This window comes from Heterodontus francisci, chromosome 18, assembly GCF_036365525.1.
Source record: "Heterodontus francisci isolate sHetFra1 chromosome 18, sHetFra1.hap1, whole genome shotgun sequence".
Lineage (NCBI taxonomy): Eukaryota > Metazoa > Chordata > Chondrichthyes > Heterodontiformes > Heterodontidae > Heterodontus > Heterodontus francisci.
The window spans coordinates 58,719,866-58,743,665 of record NC_090388.1 but is presented as its reverse complement, the minus strand read 5'-3'; the positions used below and the strand labels follow the sequence as shown (position 1 = coordinate 58,743,665).

Here is a 23,800-nt window from a genome sequence, read left to right as displayed (position 1 = left end):
CATTAATTCCCTCACTCTCACCCACGAAATGTAACATTAATTCCCTCACTCTGACCAACAAAATGTAACATTAATTCCCTCACTCTCACCCACAAAATGTAACATTAATTCCCTCACTCTCACCCACGAAATGTAACATTAATTCCCTCACTCTCACCCACGAAATGTAACATTAATTCCCTCACTCTGACCAACAAAATGTAACATTAATTCCCTCACTCTCACCCACAAAATGTAATATTAATTCCCCCACTCTCTCCCACAAAATGTAACATTAATTCCCTCACTCTGACCAACAAAATGTAACATTAATTCCCCCACTCTCTCCCACAAAATGTAACATTAATTCCCTCACTCTGACCAACAAAATGTAACATTAATTCCCCCACTCTCTCCCACAAAATGTAACATTAATTCCCTCACTCTGACCCACAAAATGTAACATTAATTCCCTCACTCTCACCCACGAAATGTAACATTAATTCCCTCACTCTCACCCACAAAATGTAACATTAATTCCCTCACTCTCACCCACGAAATGTAACATTAATTCCCTCACTCTGACCAACAAAATGTAACATTAATTCCCTCACTCTCACCCACAAAATGTAACATTAATTCCCTCACTCTCACCCACGAAATGTAACATTAATTCCCTCACTCTCACCCACGAAATGTAACATTAATTCCCTCACTCTGACCAACAAAATGTAACATTAATTCCTTCACTCTCACCCACAAAATGTAACATTAATTCCCTCACTCTCACCCACAAAATGTAACATTAATTCCCTCTCACCCGCAAAATGTAACATTAATTCCCTCACTCTCACCCACAAAATGTAACATTAATTCCCCCACTCTCACCCACAAAATGTAACATTAATTCCCTCACTCTCACCCACGAAATGTAACATTAATTCCCTCACTCTGACCAACAAAATGTAACATTAATTCCCTCACTCTCACCCACAAAATGTAACATTAATTCCCTCACTCTCACCCACGAAATGTAACATTAATTCCCTCACTCTCACCCACGAAATGTAACATTAATTCCCTCACTCTCACCCACGAAATGTAACATTAATTCCCTCACTCTGACCAACAAAATGTAACATTAATTCCCCCACTCTCACCCACAAAATGTAACATTAATTCCCTCACTCTCACCCACAAAATGTAACATGAATTCCCTCTCACCCACAAAATGTAACATTAATTCCCCCACTCTCACCCACAAAATGTAACATTAATTCCCTCACTCTCACCCACAAAATGTAACATTAATTCCCCCACTCTCACCCACAAAATGTAACATTAATTCCCCCACTCTCACCCGCAAAATGTAACATTAATTCCCTCACTCTCACCCACAAAATGTAACATTAATTCCCTCACTCTGACCTACAAAATGTAACATTAATTCCCCTCACTGTCAACCAGAAAATGTAACATTCTCATCCATAAATGCAACATTAATTCCCCCATTGTCACTGAGAAATTGTAGAATTCATTCTCCCTTTCCCAACCAGAAAATGTAACACTAACCTACCCATTTTAACCCAGAAAATGTAACATTAATTCCTCCATTCCCACCCAGAAAATGTTGCATTATTTCCCCCATTCCTACTCAGAAAATGTAACATTAATTTCCCTCATTCCTACTCAGAAAATGTAACATTAATTTTCCCCATTCCCACCAAAAATATAATGCAATTCCCCACATTTCATCAGAAAATATTATATTAATTTGCCCATTCTCACCAGCAAAGATAACACTGAATCCCCATATTCTTACACTGCAAATGTAATTTTGCATTCATTTCCCGATTTTACTTAGAAAATGTAACATTAATCCATAATCATTCCCACCAGAAAAATTTAACATTATCTCATTCTCATCCAGAAAATGTAACTGTAATTCCCTCTTCTTTTCACACAAAAAGGTCACATTAATTTCCTATAATTTTACTTGGATTTATTTTTTTTAAAAAACAAAAGCAGATATCCATCAATTTGACCAAATAAAATTGCGAAGAAAGAGCACACAACTTTAGAGAGATTGAAAACTTGTAAGTGTCTATAATATGCAGAACCATAAGTTGCACTCAGTGGAATGTGGCTGTATACGTGTTTGCAGACGGACAGGCTTTCATTTTTTAAGGGCAGAGATCTTAAAAATAAACGGCATCGTTTATATTAAACGCAACATTTGGAACTCCAAATTCCTTTCATTTTCCTTCGTTTCCTCGTTTTTGATTATATGCATCGGCCTCCAACATTTAGTTGAATTGCACAAGACATTTCATTTTCTGAAAATATTAAATTAACATTATTTAACAAATCTCGAGACTAGATAACTATTGCATTTACGAAGGAATAAATATATCTCCAAATTTGAGACGACTGAGTTTAGTTTAACACATCCCTTAATACAATAACATGTGGAATATTATAGTAATCCAAGCCCAGTGACTGCATAACTATATATATATATATATATAACAGATAGCTCTGAAATAAATGGGAGTAATGTTTTGATTGACATGAGTCCGAATGAGAGTACATTTTCTGAGGCGGATGTGGAAAATGGATTTGCTTTCCCGAGCAGAGTGATGACACTGTATAAGATCATCTTATAAAAAAATATATAGACTGTCTTTTTCATGAGTTAATTGAACACCCTGGAGATTGCCTCTTGGAACATTTAAACGTTTTTCTTTTGCGTTTATAACTGAAATATTGCAGCGAGTCACACCACTGAAACATTTTGTATTATTCCTGCTGCATGTTTTTGGCCTTGAATATCGAAGTATACAGGGAAAGTGTTAATAAAACTAAAGTAAGCGCAAGAAACACGATTCACCTCAGCTGAGCTTGAAATTTGCAGAGTTTAATGGCACAACTAAAGTATTAGTGTTTTGTGAAAAAGATTTCAAGCAAACTGAAATATTAAAGGGTAACCTATAAGTGCATCAGAAACAAGCCATGGATTTGATGCGGCCGAGGTCAGCCGGGGATAAATCCGAAATGTTTAACTTTTAGCCTTTGTTTACACGTGGAGATAAATACTGCTCGCATCCAAGCCAGGCCAAATTAATTGGCAAAAAATAAATATTTAAGAAGGCAACTTCTCCCCACTTAACGTCTCCCACTCGAGATTATACTTTTAAAATGTTTCACAAATCTGCAGTGCGACAAATAGAACTCTGGTCTCCTAGCAAAACGGAGAAAGATTGGAGCCTTAAAAATAGCTCTTGGGTTAACCTTTTATTCAGTATTCATTGTTTGCTCCTGGGTTATCAATCTGAAATTAACATTCCACCTTTTACACGATAAATGCAATGCAGTGGAACATATTGAAATTTGTTTGTATATTATCAACCACTTTAAGGAGACTGAATGTACAGTTCAATGTCCTGCATTATTTCTGGCTGTGATTCTGGTGCTTATTTGTAAACTGCTGATTTCACCAAGAAACCTTGAATGTTTAGTTAGAACAGTTTAAATATTTAAAACAGTTAAAACAAATCCCAGTGATATTTATATATAAATGCAAAGATGTTAAAAAAGGTGTTGTGTAGGCGCACATTTAATAAAACCAAGGTTTTCCTAAACCACTTGAACAGAACTGTCGGTTTTCCATATGATGTTTCAGCTGCTTGATCTTTCTCGAGCCTGTTCTTCAGACCAGTTTCTACTACAATAGCCTTACTGTATTAGAGCGAAGCCCGTTTTCAGTTCACACTTGTTAATTGTTATCATTGTTAATGAATGGTTTTACTAGAAAGTTCTCTGGCAGCTCAATCACAACATCGAACTTTAAAAACCAAACACACAGCACAATGCTGGACAATATAGGTGTCTATAAAATCCAGCGCTTCTCTTGTTCTAATCTAGTATCATTATTCTACTCTAAACTTTGGTGTGACAAGTAAAAAAAAATCCCACGGATGCCGGTCATCTTTTGTGTTAGAAAAGTACTTCAGGAAATCTTTCCCCTGTAAATTGTGCAAACGCCAGTCAGGTTCTGCTCATGAATGTTTCCTTTGTCAGTGAAATTTACGGTGAAATTAAAATAAGTAAGAGCCTTTGGGGGTACTTTATGTCTGACTTCGAATTTGCTGGAGATTTGTGAGATTAAACGAAAGTAGGGAGGAGAATGAAAGGAACATTTAATAGTGAAATCAGCTGAAATGTGCCCAGGGTTTCCTGGGGAATGCAGCCCTCTTTTTGCAAACGGATAAAAAATATTTGCACTGTTAAAGCATTTTAAAACGGGACCTCTCTTTACTGATCTCTTCTGAAGAGGTTATATTGTGTAAAAGTGTTATTTTTACTTTAAGTACTCTCAACTACATTGTATCTGTCGTTTTCCCGTTTCACGGGATAAAATACAAAAGCAAATTATGGCGGATGCTGGAAATCTGAAATAAAACCAGAAAATGCTGGAAATATTCAGCAGGTCTGGCAGCAACTGTGCAGAGATGAAAGGTCATCGACCTAAAACGTTAACTCTGTTTCACTCTCCACAAATGCTGCCAGACCTGCTGAGTTTTCTGGTTTTAACACAGGACAAAATGTTGGTTCTGTTTTACGAGATTAAACTTGAAAAATTCCAGATGAAATGGCTTGGTTTTCATTCTCTGTAGACACGAGGAGCTGACTGGCGCAGCTTACCTACTCTAACCTGCCAACAGCAATAACTAAATTACTCAGCAAGAGGGAAGACGTTGGGCTGCAGCTTGGTTCATTCGTTTTTTACACATTTACTAAATGCCTGAGTATTTCAACATTTAAATATTCCATTCATAAATTGCAAATAAAACTATTACAATATGATCAATATGTAGTAAACAGTCTGGTGACAGCACGTTTTTGTATTGTTTTCAAATACGCCTGGTTTATTTGATGTAAGTACTAACATTAGCAATTGCTGCTTTCTGTAAAGCCCCAGTATTAGTGAAAGCACTGGCTGCTCGGAATCACAGTTCTCCTTGGCAGGGGCAGCCTGTCGCTTTGCCCATGTCAGGGCAGCCTCTCACTGGGAATCCATTCTGAATCTTCAGTTTGTATTTCGCCTTGAGTTCAGGGGCGGATTTTTGCTCTGACCTTTAAGACACCGTGTTGACCAATTACTAAATTCATTAAAGAGTCCAAATGAGTTGGCGGGAGGTGGGGGACCTCCTCCACTCCCTGGCGGGCCAGGGGGACAGAGGTCGGCAAAAAAGGTTCGTTTTTACTTAATTGCAGTTTGCACCTTTACAAACGTTTATGTTAAAGGGCCTCAGGACAAACACTTTAAAATGAAAATGTGTCCATGTCATGATTTTAAAAATATATACCTCAAGCATATGGATTAAAATGTTTGTATTACTGGATTGCGACACAGAGTACAAGGCTTTTAAAAATAAAACGTACTCTGTATTTTATTTCAGTCAACTACAGAACCACATTATGCATATTTTTCAGTTGCCTATTTGGAAACATACCAAATCCAGAGACATCTTAAAAGATCAAATCTACGTTTTAAGTAATACAATTGCTAGCAACAATCCTCGCAACGGTCAAATTCCTCTCTTAATTTGCAATAATGAATATCCTCGTTCCACAGAGCAGAATGCCAGGAAATTCCTTGTTGAAGTAGTCATTTTTTTGTTGGGGTGGGGAGGGTCAATTTACTTTAAAGAATTTTTCTAAGATCAAATACACCCCGCATAAACAGATGTAGGGTTGAACCTGTGATGTGGCAATGAGCAGAAAGAATCCGTTAGAGAGAGAGAGAGAGAGATAGGGGCTGTTGCTGACTGCCTACACTGACCTCAAATGACACAGGAAATCTAGACTGGTTTCATAACACTCTCTGAAATTACGTCGTTTTGCAATATTTTTTTTATTTGAAACAGATGCCATATTTTACACATAAAGGACAAAAGGAAAAAGTGCCCGACATAGATTGTGAATTAATAAAGACTCAATTTGAAAGTAGATTCTTGTCGGACTAAATCCGTAGTGTTCTGCACAAGACACAGTTTACCACACCTACGGCTTCATTAACTACCACTTTATATCTTGCAAAGAGGCGTTTTAAATTATTTAATGTTTAGTTAACACAAAGTCGCTGTAAAATTAAAATTGCACTGTTATTTACAATCCGTTCAACTGGCCACTGAACACGAGGCAGCACAGTTTTACACCAGGCTAAACGTAATTGGAGAACACTGGAATATGTATTTCCAAATGTCAAGTCTTTTATTAAATTGGTATTCAAGTGTCGTCTGATAAATGTATCTTGACAACACTGGTAATTATATTGCATGTTTAAAGCTTTCTGAAGTCCAATTGCACTCCCTTTTAAAAATGTTAATTCTTCATCTATCCGGTAGTATCTGGCAAGTGAAACAGTAGGTACACTCTCTAATATAGCATAACAACAACAGTCGAATGTCTTTCTAAATGCGCATTACTCTTAAGTAGTGTTAAATGTGTAACGATTTTATATTGTATTATGTCGATGAATCAAAATATAATTCATACAAGGCCGACCCTTCGCCTCTGAAACCTAATTTTAATATTTAAAATTAAATCTGTTTCAACAGACTAATTTATATCTGATTTACAATATCTTATTACAATATCTTAAAATTAAGCATTGCTCATTTTTGAAGCTTGCATTTTGTCTTAATACTGGTGTTGATTGCCGGCTCTGAAAACTGAAGTTAAATACAAGTCCGCTTTTTAAAAAAAAAGTTCCTTAAAATAAATAATGCATTTAAAATAATACATTTATAACATGCATGAAGTATAGCAAGCAGAAAAGGTCGGAAGTTAACAGCTCTCTTCATCTAAGATATAAGCAAAAATATCGAAAAGATTGTTCATATAGTTACATACAGATTAGTTAACGCTTTGCTTGAAATCTTTCTCCCCCTGTACTTATCTTGTAAACGGACTTTCTTCTGTGATTTTGTATACAGCAAACAAACTCATGTGATCTAGAAACACGATAAGTACATTTCAAACAGCTGTACCAACAGATTAAGAAAAGATTAATCATTCAAATGGTTCCTATTTTTATATCAGCATAATTTCAAAATCGCTGGACTATAGACTCATTTGGATCAAAAATGATCGTTACAATGTACTCAAAACATGTATTTTGGTTTGTTTTTGTGTGTGGTTGGGAAACGGAAACAAAAAAATGAACCAAAAACCACGATAAAGGATACTTCGCAAAGATAAAGGACTTGCACGAAATAAATAAAACGATAATCTCGAACAATATTAGAATGGCCTATTAAATATAGTCTACAAGGTAACCAAAAATGCACAGTCAATTAAATCCACGATCAAATATTGCGAATTCTGTTACGAAAATAACACCGTCGCGACTTCAGATTACTCGGAATGTTTATCATCTAGTATAGCAAGCAGCGCTTTGCAGTGTCGCCGACAGAAAACATTTCGGCGTTGGTCAGCCTCTCACAGCATGTGAAATTCATCTGGGTATTTTATAATCTATAGAAAGCGGTCGGCGAGATAGTTTGCCATTGATGGGGAGGGGGCGAGTTGCTTTTAATTTTATCTTTTTATTGGAATTTTATGCAATGCTTATTGAAATTCTTCTTGCAGCGCAAGAAATATCCTTCTCACGGATTGAATGAGTAAATGGTAGCACAGTAAATAAGGCTGGAAGCAGAGGACGGCTGCAGTGAATTTCTGAACAGAAATTAACAAGGCTACCCCGGGAGAGCGCGAGACCCCCGAGCCCGCGTCTCGGCCAATCACACAGCAGCATTGGCGGTCTCGTGATGCCAGTATGTTGAGTCGCAGTGTTGGATGGAGTCACGTGATGCTGTCAACCTGCATCAATTACGTCACTCAAGTGGGAGCTGCGAACACGTGCTAATTCCTGAAAAAACTGATGGCCTCTGTTTTTCCTCTGGGTTTTATTCCAAGCTGGCAGTTTCAAGCTGTGTTGTTTTCCTCGTCTTTTAAAAGAGATCGGAGGCCCTCTGCTGGTGGTTCCTGGTAAATGCCACTGAAATTATGAAAAGACCTGAAGGGCAAATACTTTGAACATTATCACGGAGGCTTGGTGTTAACTGAAAAAGGAGTCTTCCAACAATGCAGCATTACTTCAGTATTGCATTGAAGTCTCAGGCTAGATGATACTTTCGTACAAAACAAAACCAGAAAATGCTGGAAATACTCAGCAGGTCAGGCAACATCTGTGGAGAGAAAAACACTTAATGTTTCAGACCTTGTATCAGAACTGTCAAAAGTTAGAAATTTAATAGGTTTTGAGCAAGTGGAAAGGGGGAGGGGGAGGGGGAAGAAGAACAAAAGGTCTGTGATGGGAGGAGGGTGGAGGGCAGGCAAGATTAAATGACAAAAGGTTTCATGGTACAAAGCCAAAGGGAGTGGTAATGGGACAAGTAAAGAAACAAAAGATGTGCCTGGATGAGGTGTAACTGGCAGGATAGCAGTCATCTGAAAACAAAATAAAAAGATTAAGAAAGAAAGGGGGGGAGTAATAGAACTGTCAAAAACATGAAAAAAAATGAAAGTAGAGGTTATGATCTAAAATTTTTGAACTCAATGTTGAGTCTGGAAGGCTGTGAAGTGCCCAGTCGAAAGATGAGGAGCTTGCATTGAGCTTCATTGGAACACTGCAACAGGCCAAGGACAGAAAGGTCAGAATGGGAGCAAGGTGGAGAATCAAAATGACAAGCAACAGGAAGTTCAGGGTTCTGCTTGTGGACTGAATGGAGGTGTTCTACAAAGCGGTCACCCAGTCTGTGTTTAGTCTCCCCACTGAAGAGGAGACCACATTGTGAGCAGCAAATACAGTTTACTAAATTGAAAGAAGTACAAGTAAATCGGTTTCACTTGGAAGGCATGTTTGGGGCCCTGGATGGTGAGAAGGGAGGAAGTAAAAGATCAGGTGTTGCATCTGCTGCACGCATGGAAAGGTAACATAGGAAAAGGGGTGGTATTGGGGTGACTGAGGAGTGGACCAGGGTGTCGCGGAGGGAATGGTCCCTTCAGAATGCTGAAAGGGGAGGAGAGGGGAAGATGTGTTTGGTGGTGGCATCACGCTGGAGGTGGCAGAAATGGCGGAGGATGATTTGTTGGATATGGAGGCTGGTGGGATGGAAGGTGAGAATAAGGGAATCCTATCATGGTTCTGGGAGGGGAAGGGGTGAGAGTAGAAGTGCGTGAAATAGATCGGACATGGTCCAGGGCCCTGTCAACCACTGTGGGAGGGAAATTCTCAGTTGAGGAAAAAGACATATTGGAAGTGCCAGTATGGAAGGTTGCATCATTGAACAGATGTGAGGGAGATGGAGAAATTGGGAGAATGGAATCAAGTCCTTGCAGGAAGTGGGTGTGAGGAAGTATAATCCAGGTAGCTGTGGGAGTCCATGGGTTTATAGTGAATATTGGTTGATAGTCTATCCCCGGAAATGGAGACACAGAAGTCGGGGAAGGGAAGAGTTGAAGATGGACCATGTGAAGGGAGAGAATGGTGGAAATTGGAAACAAAATCAATGAAAATTTCCAGTTCAGGCCGAGAGCAGGAAGCAGCACTGATGGTCATCAACGTACCGGATTGAGGTGAGGGTGGGGGCCTGAAACAAGGAATGTTCCACATAGCCCACAAAATGTCAGGCATAGCTAGGACCCACGCAGGTACCCATAGCAACACCTTGTATTTGAAGGAAGTGAGTGGAGTTGAGGGAGAGGTTGTTCAATGTGAGAATAAGTTCTGCCAGGTGGAGGAGGATGGTGGTGGATGGGGAGGAAAAAGCTCTCAGACCATCTTGGTGGGGGAATGGAGGTGTAGAGGGGTTGGGCGTCCATGGTGAATAGGAGACAGTGAGGGCCAGCAAACTAGAAACTGTTGAACTTGTAGAGGACATTGGAAGAGTCACGGATGTAGTTGGGAAGAGACTGACAAGGGGATTAAAATAGAGTTGAGATAGAAATAAATTAGTTCAGTGGGGCAAGAACAGGCTGAAATAATGGGTCTACCAGGGCAGTCCTGTTTGTGGATTCTGGGAAGGAGGTAGTTTAGATTTTAGTTTAGAGATACAGCACTGAAACAGGCCCTTCGGCCCACCGAGTCTGTGCCGACCATCAACCACCCATTTTTACTAATCCTACACTAATCCCATATTCCTACCACATCCCCACCTGTCCCTATATTTCCCTACCACCTACCTATACTAGTGGCAATTTATAATGGCCAATTTACCTACCAACCTGCAAGTCTTTGGATGTGGGAGGAAACCGGAGCACCCGGAGAAAACCCACGCAGACACAGGGAGAACTTGCAAACTCCACACAGGCAGTACCCAGAATTGAACCCGGGTCACTGGAGCTGTGAGGCTGCGGTGCTAACCACTGCGCCACTGTGCCGCCCGAAGTGGGCTGTATGGGGTTGAGGAACTTTGAGGTTGGAGGCCATAGAGGGAAGACCTCCAGAGAAGATGAGGTCAGCGACAGTCCAGAATACAATGGCTTGATATTCGGTAGTGGGGACCTGGTCCAGGGGAGGTAGGAGAAAGTGTCAGAGTTGGCATTCAGCCTCTGCTAGTAGAGGTTGGTACGCCAGCCAACAATGGCACCACCCTTGTCAGCAGGTTTGATGACTATGTTAGGGTTGGAGCTGGGAGAACAGAGTGCTGAACGTTCAGAGGGAGATAGGTTAGAGCAAGTGAGGGGAGCAGAGAAATTGATATGGCTGCTGCCATGCCAGCAGTCCTCAATGAAAAGATCGAGGGAGGGTAAAAGTCTAGAGGGAGGGGTCCAGGTGGAGGGAGAATATTGGAGATGGGCAAAAGGGTTCGCTGCACGGGGGGTGACTCCTGACTAAATAATTATCATATCTTGGTTTGGGCCTCGTACCCACAAACCTCTCATCAGAGGCGAGATTGCTACCAACTAAGCCAAACAAATATCACTGGTGACTTTCAGTAGTTCTTTTGTTAGCCCTGAGATTTCTGCAGAAGATCACCAGGAATCTGTCAGCATCTTAGTGTTAGTGCAGGGCCTAGGGAGGCATCTACAATTGCATTTAAATGTATTTCATCATCATTTTAGCAGTAACAGGGAGCCTTTCTGAGTGCCATGTTCACAGTTTTGACCAGCATTTAGGAAAATAAGTAGCATTTCAGCTAGCAATTTGAAGTTTGTCCAAAACCTTTCACCAAGGTATCCCCATTTATTAGTGTGCGTTGCACACAACCACTTTTAATGCTCTGGGGCTAATGAGTATGCAGAATTGTTTAATTCCAAAGTAACCTGTTAATAAATTCAATGCCACGTAACCATAAGTACTTACTGATGCAAAACTCTGAGGAGAGTGGAACAGAGGCAGTGCACGTTCAAGTTGTTTGGTCTATGGTAATTGAAAACAGGAAATTTGAATTCTCTGATTTAAACTGAATTCTGTAGACATATGAGCCATATTGAAACTCTTTTGTTTTATGTATGGTCTGAAAAATAGTTTGATTTTCCCATTTCTTTGAAGAGTTAATTCCTTTTCAGGTTCTCTATTTAAAGATGTCAACATTTATTTCCATCAAGATGCATTAATGAACTAAATGATTAACTCAAAATTCAATTTAAAAAAGGTTGTCTGCCATTTTACTCAGGAACTGAAATTTTTAATGTCTAAAGATTTTACTCAAATTAAAAAAGATATTTCACAATAATGTGATTAAATCTGCCTTTGAATTGTCTTTTAATACATACATTAAAGTTGTTGCTTTAAACCCCCAGCTGGTCTCAAAAGCCTGGGCTTTAACCTGATAGTTTTTACCTCACATTTATTAAGAAATGCTTTTTCTATTATGAACTGCTCACACAGAAATCTGTGAAAGGCAGCAACTATAAATAGAAGCATCAATGATCATAATTTCTTTGATGGTTAGAAAAGAAAACAAAAAAGTTGTTTATTGAGAATGAATTGCAGTCGAAATCTCAGTTAAAAGTCTCTGTCTTCTGCACCAGTTTTGAGGCTTCAGAAAATTTTGTTAAACTGCATAAATGATGAACTTTTGAGGTTTTTATGAAATAATCTTTTGCTTGTTTATAGAAATTTATGCTTATTAAAGATTGCTTAAATCACCAAAGGGTTAATTCACTACTTCTGTGCTCCATGATTTTCTTTCCATTCATTTAAATAAGCGGATTATTTGCAGTTAAATGACTTAGGACAGGAACATAAAGACAAGAACCAGCTGACAATGGGGAAAGTGGTGAAGCGGTACCTGGGAGAGCGAAAGGGGCTGCATACCATTGGGTGAAGATGCAGTCATGGTTTGGGACCCAATGGTTTGAAAGGAGCCAAGGGAATTTTGATCCCCTTTTTCTGGGCTGCCCTTCTCCACGTCCACTCAAAACTGCCAAATCCCAGCAACCCTCAATGTTACCAGATTCTGTCCGCCTCCAGTGCTGTATACTGCCTTCCCCATTCTCTGAGAACCAGGATTCTCTTCCCAAATTTCAAAATACTAGGACCCCCCTCTCAGTTCTTAAAAACCCCATGACTGCATTTCCAATGGTCCTATGGTCAGCTATGAGGATGGAGGGAAGCCTGGCAAAACTGGGAGGTGGAATGTCAGGTTTTGTTGAATGGGGATTGCTGATGTGTCTCAGCAGAGGGGAAAGGAAGGGCACAGCAGGGGAGGTAGAGTCCTGGTCCGGAATTTTATGCTATCCCAGCGAGCCGGATGGTGGCGGGGGGGTGGCGTAAAATGGAGAGGGACACTCCGGGAGGCCTTCCTGGCCCGCTCCCACCTCCACCCCACTTTACGTGGGCTGCGGGGAGGTGAGAAATGGGCTGCCCGACCCAGGCCAATCGAGGCCATTAAGTGGCCACTTAAGGGCCTTCGCCAGCCTCCATGGATATTTTACCCTTGCCAAGCGGGCTTCCAGTAGATGTGATACCTGGCAGCCTTCCTGCGCACTGGGGTTGGGGGAAGGGCCTGCCAATCGGGCACAGGGTGCTCGATTGAGGGTCGCCCCCACTTTACCAACCACCCCCAGGACCCGAGACGCCCCTCCCTTCCCCCCAAACGACCACCCTTGCCTCGCTGGGCTGCAACCGATCTGCCTGGTGAGGCAAACCAAACTTGGCTCCGTGTCCGTGGCTGGGATGCAGTCCCAGCACTGGCCACCACTCCTGGTGGCGCTGCTGGGACTGAGAGCTGCCAGCCTGATGATTTGCCGGCAGCTCAATTAGGCGGGACTTGCTCAAGTGGGTGGAAGTCCTTCCTCTGAACATTTAAAGCCCGGGGACTCGTAAAATGCGGGTTGGATCCCCGGGCTGGGGGGATGTGGGTTCGCCACCGACTTTTACTTCGGTGGCCAGCTCCCGTCTGTCCGTAATAAGCACTGGTTTCTAATTTTTTTAATCAGCTCTCTAATTATAATTGGTTCCTATACATGTCTCAGTGTCTGCTGTCTCGCTCTGTCTGACAGTTATCACCACTTAAAATATTTACATTTTCTAATTCTCACCAAAACACAGATGATGTAATCAAACCCTTTTTATTTGCCTGAGAAGCTATCAAAATTCTTTTTTTTTTAAATTGGCAAAAGAGAAAATAACAAATTAGAACGAGGAAAGATATTACCTCTGTCTCCTTATATTTCTGTTTGCTTGACAGCTTTGAAGTAAAAATGATGGAGCTTTGATTTGTAAGTCTAGATGAAAACACGTTCTTCAACCAGTTTGTATACAAATCATTTTTAAAATCACAAACTAAAATACTGTTATACAGACAGACACAGTTTGATTTTTTTCCATTGAAATAAGATGATTCCTATTCAAACTTAAAAGCAACAACACTTGTGTAACAAGTAGTCAGTCGAAGTGGGCTTTGTGTTCTCTCTCTCAAACAGTCTTCAAAATCATTCAACATAAAGATTAGCTCAATAAAGCTTTCCAAATTTGTTCTCTGGCTTTTCAAATAATTTTGAAAAACCACCATTTAGATACTGCTGGAAACAGAAGTGAATTAGTACAACAGTGGGACTGACAAAGTGCTACTGATACATGCTCATACGTAACAATCTGTCTTCAGCTGAGAGTCACAGATCTGGGCAAAAATATCAAGTCATGTCCAGGTCTGAGGGTTTAAAAAATGTTTTAAAAACTTTAATATATGCACATCAAAGACAACGAATTTAATATGTTTTGTGGAATATGTAATTCTTTGATATTCTTACTTTTATGGCAGGCAAACTTTTTTTCAAAAAATGTTTTGAGTGATTCAATCGGTTCACATTTTTTCTCTTTAATTTATTGGTAGGTTCTCCTGACTAATCATGTAAGATTAGTTGTTTTCATAAGTCCTTAGTCATATCTCAGGCAGTTTTCCATTGTTTTCCTCACTTTTGATTCATATGCTCGCACTTAGCTTTTCAGTTCTGATTTGCCACTGTTTTACTTTTTGCCAATCAACGATATATAACCATAAAAATATTGATGACAACAGGAAGTGTAACAAATGTGTGCAGAATGTGTGTACCTTACCAAAAAAAATTAAATAGATTATGGATAGATGTTCTCTTTTGATCTTCCCTATTTTCATCTTTTTAGCTGGGAGTAGGTGTGATGGCTGGGAGTCACTGTGGGTTGCTGACTGAATGCTCCAGTAGTGGGTTTAGGGTGCTTGTTAGGTAGGGGAGGGGAGCTACAGACAGCCACAGACCACATTTTGCAAGGCACTGGTGATGGAAGTAATTTGGCCAGTCTCACAGACAACAGGTCATGGAGGTAGCGATGAGGGCCTGACAAAGAGGGAGAAATCTGGCTAGAGCTGCAGGCTTGCTTTGGGATATGGGCTGCAGCATGAGCTTTGGGACATAGCTAATGGATGACAGCTATAGAGAAAGATCCTGCCTGGGAGGAGGGATACAGCTAGGGCTGTAGGTTTCAAGTCGTTGGTGAGGGAAGGAATCTGCACCGTGTGCAGGGCAGCATTGGAAAATAGCGTGAAAGAGGTGGAGCTCTAAATCATGCAGCCAAACCCAGGCTCATTCTCCGTCTTCTTCCTTATTCACTCAGCCCATGTGTCCCCACCTGATACCCATGCTAAAAAGGACCCTGCCAGCTGTAGAGGGTGGGGTGCCCTTGCCACCTGCTCAGGAGAGTTAGGGATAGGGATAAAATTGATTCCCATGACAAAGAAGGAAATATTAGGATGGGTGATTAAAAGCATGGAGGTGAAGAGGTGGAGGGGTTTAGTGAGGGAATTCCAGAGCACGGGACTGACAGTGAGGGCAGAACATGGCAGCCATCCCGCACGTGACCCACGTAGCCGTGTCGCCACGATTACGTGGCGGGTGGTCACTTAACATATTGACAGTGGCTGCTCCCTCAATCACGTAGCAGGGGCGGCATTGGTAATGCTGTGAACGGCGTCACCTGATGGAGGAGCAGGTGCTGACGCCATCTTTAAAAGACTGCCAGCCCTGCATTCACTCTCCCTGCATTGCAGTGAAACTTTTTAGAGTAACAGATTTCTGGAACACTCCTGAAATAACAGTCAGCAAGTGGCACCACTGGGCATCCCTCTGTTCATGTCAGAGATCTGAGCAAGGTTGGCCCCACAGTTCAGTGATGCCTCCCTGCTTGTTCTCCTCCTGCTGCAAGTGAAAGGCAGGAGGTCCTTTTCCCCGGAGATGGCAAGAAGAGGCCCTCCCGCTGACCAAGCAAGTCTGGATGGAGATTGCAGAGGAGGTTAGCACCCTTGGGATCACCCAATGAGACTGGGTCCAGTGTCGGAAGAGGGTCAATGACCTCCTGAGTTCAGCAAAGGTAAGTGGCACGTTTCAAACTTGCTCGGTGTGATCTGGTTGTCTCTACACAGTATGCCACATGGGTGTCACTGCCATTTCAGAGACAGGGAGGTCAGGGAGGATTGCTGGCACATGACTGGCTGCATATGTGAATCAAATCTCTCTCATTAGTACCTCAGAGCACGTCAGAGCCATGCCAGCCAAAGCACCCCCAGGTGTCGATGTTGTTACAACCATGATGTTGACATTTGGCAATGTTCAATATCTGCATCCTTGCTCTTTCAGGAGAAGAGGGCCCACAACAGTAGGGAGGCGACCAGGACCGGACCTGAGGTACCCGACCTGAGGCCTCTGTCGCAAGCCAAAGAGGAGGCGCTGGAGTTAGCTGGGAGCCCAGGAGCATGTGCCATTTTGGACGTGGAGCTTGGGGTCTCAGTTGAAGAGAGTGATTATTACCAAACACAGAAAAATTCGAAATTACATCATCCATGCAGACGCTGTGCTGTCATCATTGCAACATGTGTACTATAACACCTAAATATCTGTTCTTCACATTATGGGCTGAATTTTATGTTGCGGGTTGCGGTGCGGGGGCCGGTAAAATGCTGCAGGGAGAGGCCCGCCTCTCCCCGCGATGTCGAGAAGGGCCCGCCGCATATTACCGGCGGCGGCGGGACCTTGGTGCGGTGCCCCTGCTGCACGGCGGCAGGCCCTTCATCTAAATATGCAAATGATCATTTAAAATATTTTAATAAACTTTACCCGCAGGCGGCGGCCGTCCCACTCCAATATTACGGCCGCCGTTCGTGCCCTGTGCGCCATTGGAACTCTGTACCAAGTTCCAGGTGAGAACCTGGTGGGAGAGGGAGTAATAAAAGTTTCGGGGCAGGAGGGGGTGGAGGAGCAGGGAAATCAATTTTAATTGGATGTGGGGATGGTGGAAAGGTGTTGAAGAGCAAATGTAAAGAGGGCAGGAAGGAAAGTGCGGGTTGGTAATAAAGTTTCATTTTGTGCCAATGTCCCTTAAAAGAACATTACGGGGGATGGGAAAGGGCCTCCATTATGTCTGTAATTTTTATGCAATAAATCTTCATGATTTTCCTTTAAAAATTTAAATTTCTCCTAAGAGCTTACAGCCCTTTAAAAATGGCACCGGTGCCTGCACGGTGGCGCCGGACGACGTTGCCGGGAACACGGCGGCCACCCCCTCTATGTCATCAGGGGCTGCCGCTCCGCCCCACTATTTAAATGAGCCCCCGCGGGTAATATCGCGCAGGCTCCTCGGTGGCCGCTGACTGTGGGCACTGCGATGAGTTTAGAGGGTGCCGCCGCGGAGATGTGCACCTCTGAGGAAGAGACACACTCAGAGGATGCACCGTCCCATGATTCTCCTGCACCTTCCACCATTGCAGATACTCTCACCTCAGTGGGTATCCGATCGGCATTAGATTCAAGGTCAGGAATTGGTGAAAGCACCACACACGTGCCCGAGCAGCTGGCTGAGGCTGACACAGCCGAGGCCTCTGACGACTGTGGGTAGCGAGGCCCATGCTGAGCCCCAGGCTGATGATGAGCCTCTGGTATTGGCAGCGCAGGTCATGCTAGAGTTGTAGAGAGAAATAAGGCAACATCTGGCGGAGATGCCAAAGGCCATGCATAACCTTGAGTGGACGATGGTGAAGTCCGTCCATGCCATGACTGCTTCCATATCCCAGGCATATGAGCACATGGCTTCATGCATCGAGAGATTGGCGACCCTCATGGAGAGTCACATTCCACAGATGCGTCATGACCTGCAAATACTCAACTAGTCATGAATTCAATTCATCAGTGGGTGGGCGAGAGAAGGAACAGGAGCATGGAGATTGTTCCCACCCCTGGTCCTTCACCGGAGTTTCCAATGAGCTATAAGAGGGAGGAGGAGAGGCTGCGCTGCATATCTATGATCTGAATGTGGACACCGGCTCCTTAGCCCCTCTGCCAGTGAGTCCGGCTCCAGCAGCCTCAATGCCTGAGGACAGCCCTGCACTGGTGTAGGAGGCCCTGAGGCTACTGGGACCCTCCAGGTCTCAGGCATGCAGAGGCTGACCGCCGAAGACATCCCAGGCCAAGGGGCGTCCTGAGCAGCAACCTGCCTCTAGTCCAGTTGCCAGTGTAGAGGTCACACTGCAAATGAGCACCCGCAAATGTATTAAAAAGGTACATATGGGTATTCAAGGGTGAGACAGATATGTCATGTGGACTTTAATTAAATGTGTTGTCCTGCCAATCATCAGCCTTTATTGTCTGAATAATTCATGCCGCCATGGATCGATCATGTCTCTTTCCATTACATCATAAGCCTTACAGTACTGCCAATGTAAGCAATAACATCGTTGCCATGCCAATGTGCATGATGTGACACTGCACGAATGAAGTTACATGGGCAATGGCTCAGTTAGCTGCTGCCAGTTATGCTGGAGCGATGGACATTACAGAGGTAGAAGCCTTCAGACGAGATGTAGGATGGTGCTTTGTGCTCTGAGGAACATTTGTTGAACTTCAAAGATTGTGGAAATGCTCGGTAATCAGTCATTGCCTTGCCTCCCTTGTTCGCTGCTCTCCATGTCGGCCCTCCACCACTGCTCTCTGTGCTCCCATGGGTGGTTGTTCTTGGTTGCCCTCTGTGTCCTCATCATCGGAGGATGTGTCCTGCTCCCATACCTCTTCATCCTGCAAGGCCTCCCCACTCTGTACTGCGATGTTGTGCAGAACACAGTAGACTGCAACAATGTGCCCAACCCTGTCAGGTGCATACTGTAGGGCTCTAACAGATCGATCCAGGCTGCAGAAGCACATCTTCAGCATACCGATAGTCTGCTCAGTGGTCGCTCGGGTGGAGCCGTGGCAGGCATTGTAGCGCTTTTCTGCATTGTTGCTGGCATTTCTCACCTGCGTCAGAAAGCATGTCATCGAGGGTTAGTCCTTGTTCCCAAGAATCCACCCCTGAAGGTGAGTGAGGGAGTGAAAAGCAGCGGCACCTGGGACTGACGTAGGATGAACGTGTCATGGCAACTGCCAGGGAAGGGGGCACACACTTGCAGGAAGCGCATTCTGTGGTTGCACACCAGTTGGACATTGATGGAATGAAAGCCCTTTCTGTTTATGTATGTGGCTGGTTGTTCCATGGGAGCCTTGAGGCCACCTGCGTACAGTCGATGATGCCTTGCACTGCAATGGCACCAAATCCAACGGCCCATTTGGCCTGACTCTCAGGGTCCATCCTGAAGCTGACATAGTTGTTGGGCCTCCTGTATAAAGCATCAGTAACCTCCTTTATGCAGCAGTGCACCGCAGATTGAGAGACCCCACACATGTTGCTGGTGGATGCCTGGAATGATCCAGAGGCGTAGAAGTTTAGGGCCATAGTAACTTTGAGGGCCACGGGCATAGGGTGACCAACAAAGCCCATTGGTTGCAGATCATTATTCAGCAGTGTGCAGAAGTGTGTGACGGCTTCTCTGGACATCCACACTTGTCTCTGACACTGGCGCTCTGACATCTGCAGGTATGTCATCCAAGTCCTATAGACTCGCTGGTGCATCTGGGCTACTCTGCACGTTGGTGGCTGCTGCTGCTCATGTCTGGGAGCTTCCTCATGAATTGCACCTGCCTCTTGGGCTCAGTGGAGGTGCCTCATCATGTCAAGGGGATCCAGGAAGACAGGGTGGATCATACCCATCTCTATGCTCCTGGTAACTTCGGGTTCCTTCAAAAGGTCAATTACACCTATCTGGGCAGAGATTTGTGTTAATTCCTGCTTCAGCAGTATTCCAGCATGAGCTGTATGGTATGGCCTGACGTTGCCCGCACAAACTTTAAATAAGTGTGAGCCAGCCTGACCATAGTTACATCATTTGAGTTGCTGGCACTGGACCACCGACAACAGCAACCTATACAGTTTCCCAGTTGTGCCCCCCCCCAATCAAAGAGTTTATCCACTTCCAGAGTTGACCGTTCCCACTGCCACACCCACCCCCCCACACCCCTACCCCCCGCCTTCACGGTAGACCAATACAAAGTTGACACCTTCTCCCCCTCCCTTCACGATAGAACAATGCAGAGTTCCAACCCCCTCACTTCTGGTGATTTAACTTTACTGTGTCCGAGTTTGCAACAAAAATGGAGGAGAGTAAAGCATTACTTTCCAACCTTTACAGGCACCGAGCACTCTCCCCTTGATGGTGCCAGCCTTTCAAGGATGGGAAAGTGAAGGCACATGAGTGCCGCACGTTGAGCTCAAGATTGGAAACTGTTGGTAGGATTGCAATGAATTACATTGAAATGGATACAAAGAGGTACTTACCATACTTAAAGTAGGATCCTGTCACAGAGCGGTGGAGGTACCACCATGGAGCTTCGCCACCTCCGGGAAGATCGGAACTGGCAATCCTGGTGTCAGGTTCCATGGTAGCCGCTGCTGCTCTGATTCTGCGGCCCCCTGGCCACGAAGCCAGCCATCTGGAGGAGAACAAGATCCAGTCCTGGGTGTGTGAATGGAGGGGGATATGTACAAGAGGGCAGAGTTGAAGGAATAGAAACTTTTGGGGGAAGATTATAGGGTGGAAGAGGTTATGGAGATAAGCAAGGGTGAGGCCATGAAGGGATTTAAGCACTAGGATGAGAGTTTTACATTTGAGGCATTTCGGGACCAGGAGCCAGTGTAGATTAGCAAGGACAGGGCTGAATGGTGAGTTTGGCAAGGGGTGGGATAGGATATGGGCAGCAGAATTGTGATTGAGCTGGTATTTACAGAGAGTGGAGGATGGGATGCCAGTTAGGAAAACATTTGGAATAGTCTAATCTGGAGATGACAAAGTCATATACAAGGGTTTCAACAACAGATGGATTGAGGTGGAGGTGGGCGATATTATGGAGGTGAAAATAGGTGGTGTGATGAGAGTATATGGAGCCAGAAGTTCAGATCATGATTAAATAAGATGCTGAAACTGCAAGCAGGTTTGTTCAGCCTGAGACAAGGCCAGGGAGGGGCATGGAACTGGTGGTGAGAGTACGGACTGTGTGGCAATGCCTCGAACACTGGTGTAGAAATTGCTATCCGGGTGCCCATTTTCTGGCTGTAAAATGAGTGCAAAGTGTACCAATTTAGCAGTGGAATAGCCTGCACCCAATCTATGTTGTTACCAATGCTAAATTGATGGGGTCCATTTTCTAGGTGTCCCAGGGTTAGGCCTCTTATGAATATGTACTGAGCCTAAAGTCACTTAAAGGATCCCTTTTGAAAAGGTGTCAGCAATGAGTGGGGCAGACATTGGGCCGTCCTTAAGATACTTCAATAGCCACAAACAAGAGGTCAGTTATTAACATTTGTTTTCCAAATAATGCATTCTTGCGGAGCCAGGAGGTGGATGTGTGCTCCTCCCTGCTTCATAGCAGTTCCAAGAACCATTGCCAGCCAAACCCCACCTTCTCGCGATTGCTTCCGCCTCCCGGTTGACTCCCCTCAATCTCTTGCCCCTTTCCCAATCTCAATTGCCTCCCTTCCACGTCTTCCTCCTCCAGTCACACCTCTCTCCAACACATTCCCCCTTCTCCTGATCACCTCCCTCCTTCCCAATGCTTTCCCCTCCTGATTGCCTTCCCTCATCACCATCCCCCTCCCCATAACCCTCCGACTTGCCTCCCCATCACCCTCCCACTCACGTCCCCCTCCCCTCTTCATCACCCTCCCAATCACCTTCCCTCGCCTCACCTCCCCACCCATCACCCTCCTCCCTCCCTCCCTCCCTCTTCCCCTCCCTTCAGCATCTCCATTCCCCTCACCATCACCCTCCCACTCCCCTCCTATCAACCTCCCACTCCCCTTCCCATCACCCTCCCACTCCCCTCCCCATCACCCTCCACTCACCTTCCCATCGCCCTCCCACTCACCTCCACCTCTCCATTACCCTCCCACCCTCTTCCCCTCTCACCCCACCCCTCCTCATCCCTCCCCTGACTGCTTCTCCTTTTATGATTGTAGTTATTTTAAAAAAATGTTTCATTAGCAATGCCTCTTTTAATATAAATGCAGTCCTGTGTGTTCTTCCCTTTGTGTTCAAATCACTGCAGTTCTGTTGTACTATGGTTGTAATGACAGAATTTAAATTGATTTACCAACAGTTACTTACTAATTGTACTTAGTAGCTGATTTCAGGATATTATTGAACCTAACTTTGTTATTTGCCTGGAAATAATTTCTAATGCGATTAGTTTAAGAAAATAGCTCCCAAACTGCTCAGAGATATCCGTAGCAACACTATTGCTTCTGTTTATTTACATTCTGGTCCTAAAGCATCCAACCATATCAAACCCTGTTAAAAACATAATCATAGAGTGATGTCAGGGGGTTACAAACAAATTCACGTGACTATATTTAGTTATCAATAGTAGTGAAAATCTCAGTTACCTCATCTGTTGGGTAAAAAAAATGCAAATTAAGATTACTGAAAGATCTAAAATTGACAGCTGTAGTGGGGGACAGGGAAAATACAGTTTGATAGATAAGGATCCCTGTTGGGATGAAAATGGATTTGGGCAAAAAAAATCTGCCCTGATGCCAAGTTGTTTGGTTTATTTCTTTCTGTCAGTCCAAAACTGAAGCACAAATTCGAACTCTGGGCAAGCAACGAGTGAGGCTCCAGCAGAGTGAGCGTCAAGCATGCCCCTTCTCGTCAGCATGAGGCCTAGGCTGTTTTAACTCCTGAGCCTCATATAGACAGAACAGGCCCAAATCCTCGTTGAACCCAGCATCAATGACCTCAGGCCAGTGGGCAGGAGTCGGACAAACACAGCAGGACCTGTGGGAATGGTCCAATGTGATTGCAGGAAGCCCAAGGCAGGTGAAGCCCAAAGATTCATTGTAGGGCCTGAAGGAGCACTCCTGCTCATCCTGACACCCAAGAAAACCTTGTAAAAAAAACATGTTTTTGGTCCTCCTTTGGGCCTGCTAATCCTTGGTGCTGGCTTTCACTGGCGAGGCTGGCACCAGTTACTGCTGCCAGTTCAAATGTGATCGGGGTCTTAATTATATCATCAGGCCCTGACTTTTATATCACAATGAGACACATGCTGGCCTGGGATGAGGGCCTCTCACAAGCCCAAGATAAGCCTGCCAAACATATGCACAGCACGGTCCTAGTGAGTGCCATCCTGCCAATATTTTAACCCTTGGCTCCTCTTTGTGGTGAATAACCTATACAATGTTTCTTTTCTTATTTTTATTGTATTTGTTTCATTCCCATGTCTAAGGTATTGCTACACAAAAGATCAAAATTTGGGCAACGCTTTCCGTTAGCCACATCGGTCAGGGTGGTCAAATCCATTATGGCAGAAAATGAAAATTGTAATGCATGTGTAGTGCTGTGGGTAGGAAAAAGGTAACATATGAAACCTGAAATTTGTCGCTTCCCAAATCAGAGCCCATCTTTCCCACAACTCCATATTTGAATTTCTCCAATCAGATTTCTGCTCTTACTATAGCACAGAGATGGGCCTAACCAAAGCCACAAATTGTGTCCTCTCTGAATGTGACCATGGTGCATTAACTCTTGCACTCTCTGCTGCCTTTAGAATGATCAACCATACCATTCTCCATCCTTTGCTTTGTTTCACTTTTACCTATCTAATCATAGCAAGAACCTATCCAACAATAGCTTCTCTAGCCTTCCCTGCACCAATATTTCTGGAGACTCTCAAGGATCTATCCTTAACCCCTCCTCATCCCCATCTACATGCTGCCCTTTAGTGACATCATCCACCAACATAGGGTTGGCTTCCACATGTACAGTGATGACACTCAGCTCTCCACCAGCTCTTTCAATCCCTCCACCTCTACATTGTCAGATTGCTTGTCTGACATTCAGTCTTGGATGAGCTACAGTTGTCTCCAGTTAAACATTGAGAAGACCAAAGCCATTGTCTTTGGCACCTGCCATAA

General features: G+C 43.8%; 1 long non-coding RNA gene across 5 annotated transcripts in view; it reads left to right on the top strand.

Moving 5' to 3' along the window:
* The window catches only part of LOC137379659 (uncharacterized), a 53,745-nt gene that overhangs the window by 20,764 nt on the left and 9,181 nt on the right, over window positions 1–23,800 (top strand). For 2 of the 5 annotated variants that reach the window (XR_010976883.1, XR_010976880.1), the window contains one exon: window positions 7,636–14,568. The exons of the other annotated variants lie outside the window; for them this stretch is intronic. This is a non-coding gene — a long non-coding RNA (uncharacterized lncRNA). Of the gene's footprint in view, window positions 1–7,635; window positions 14,569–23,800 lie in introns of those variants that run through there. 5 annotated transcript variants of the gene reach the window in all.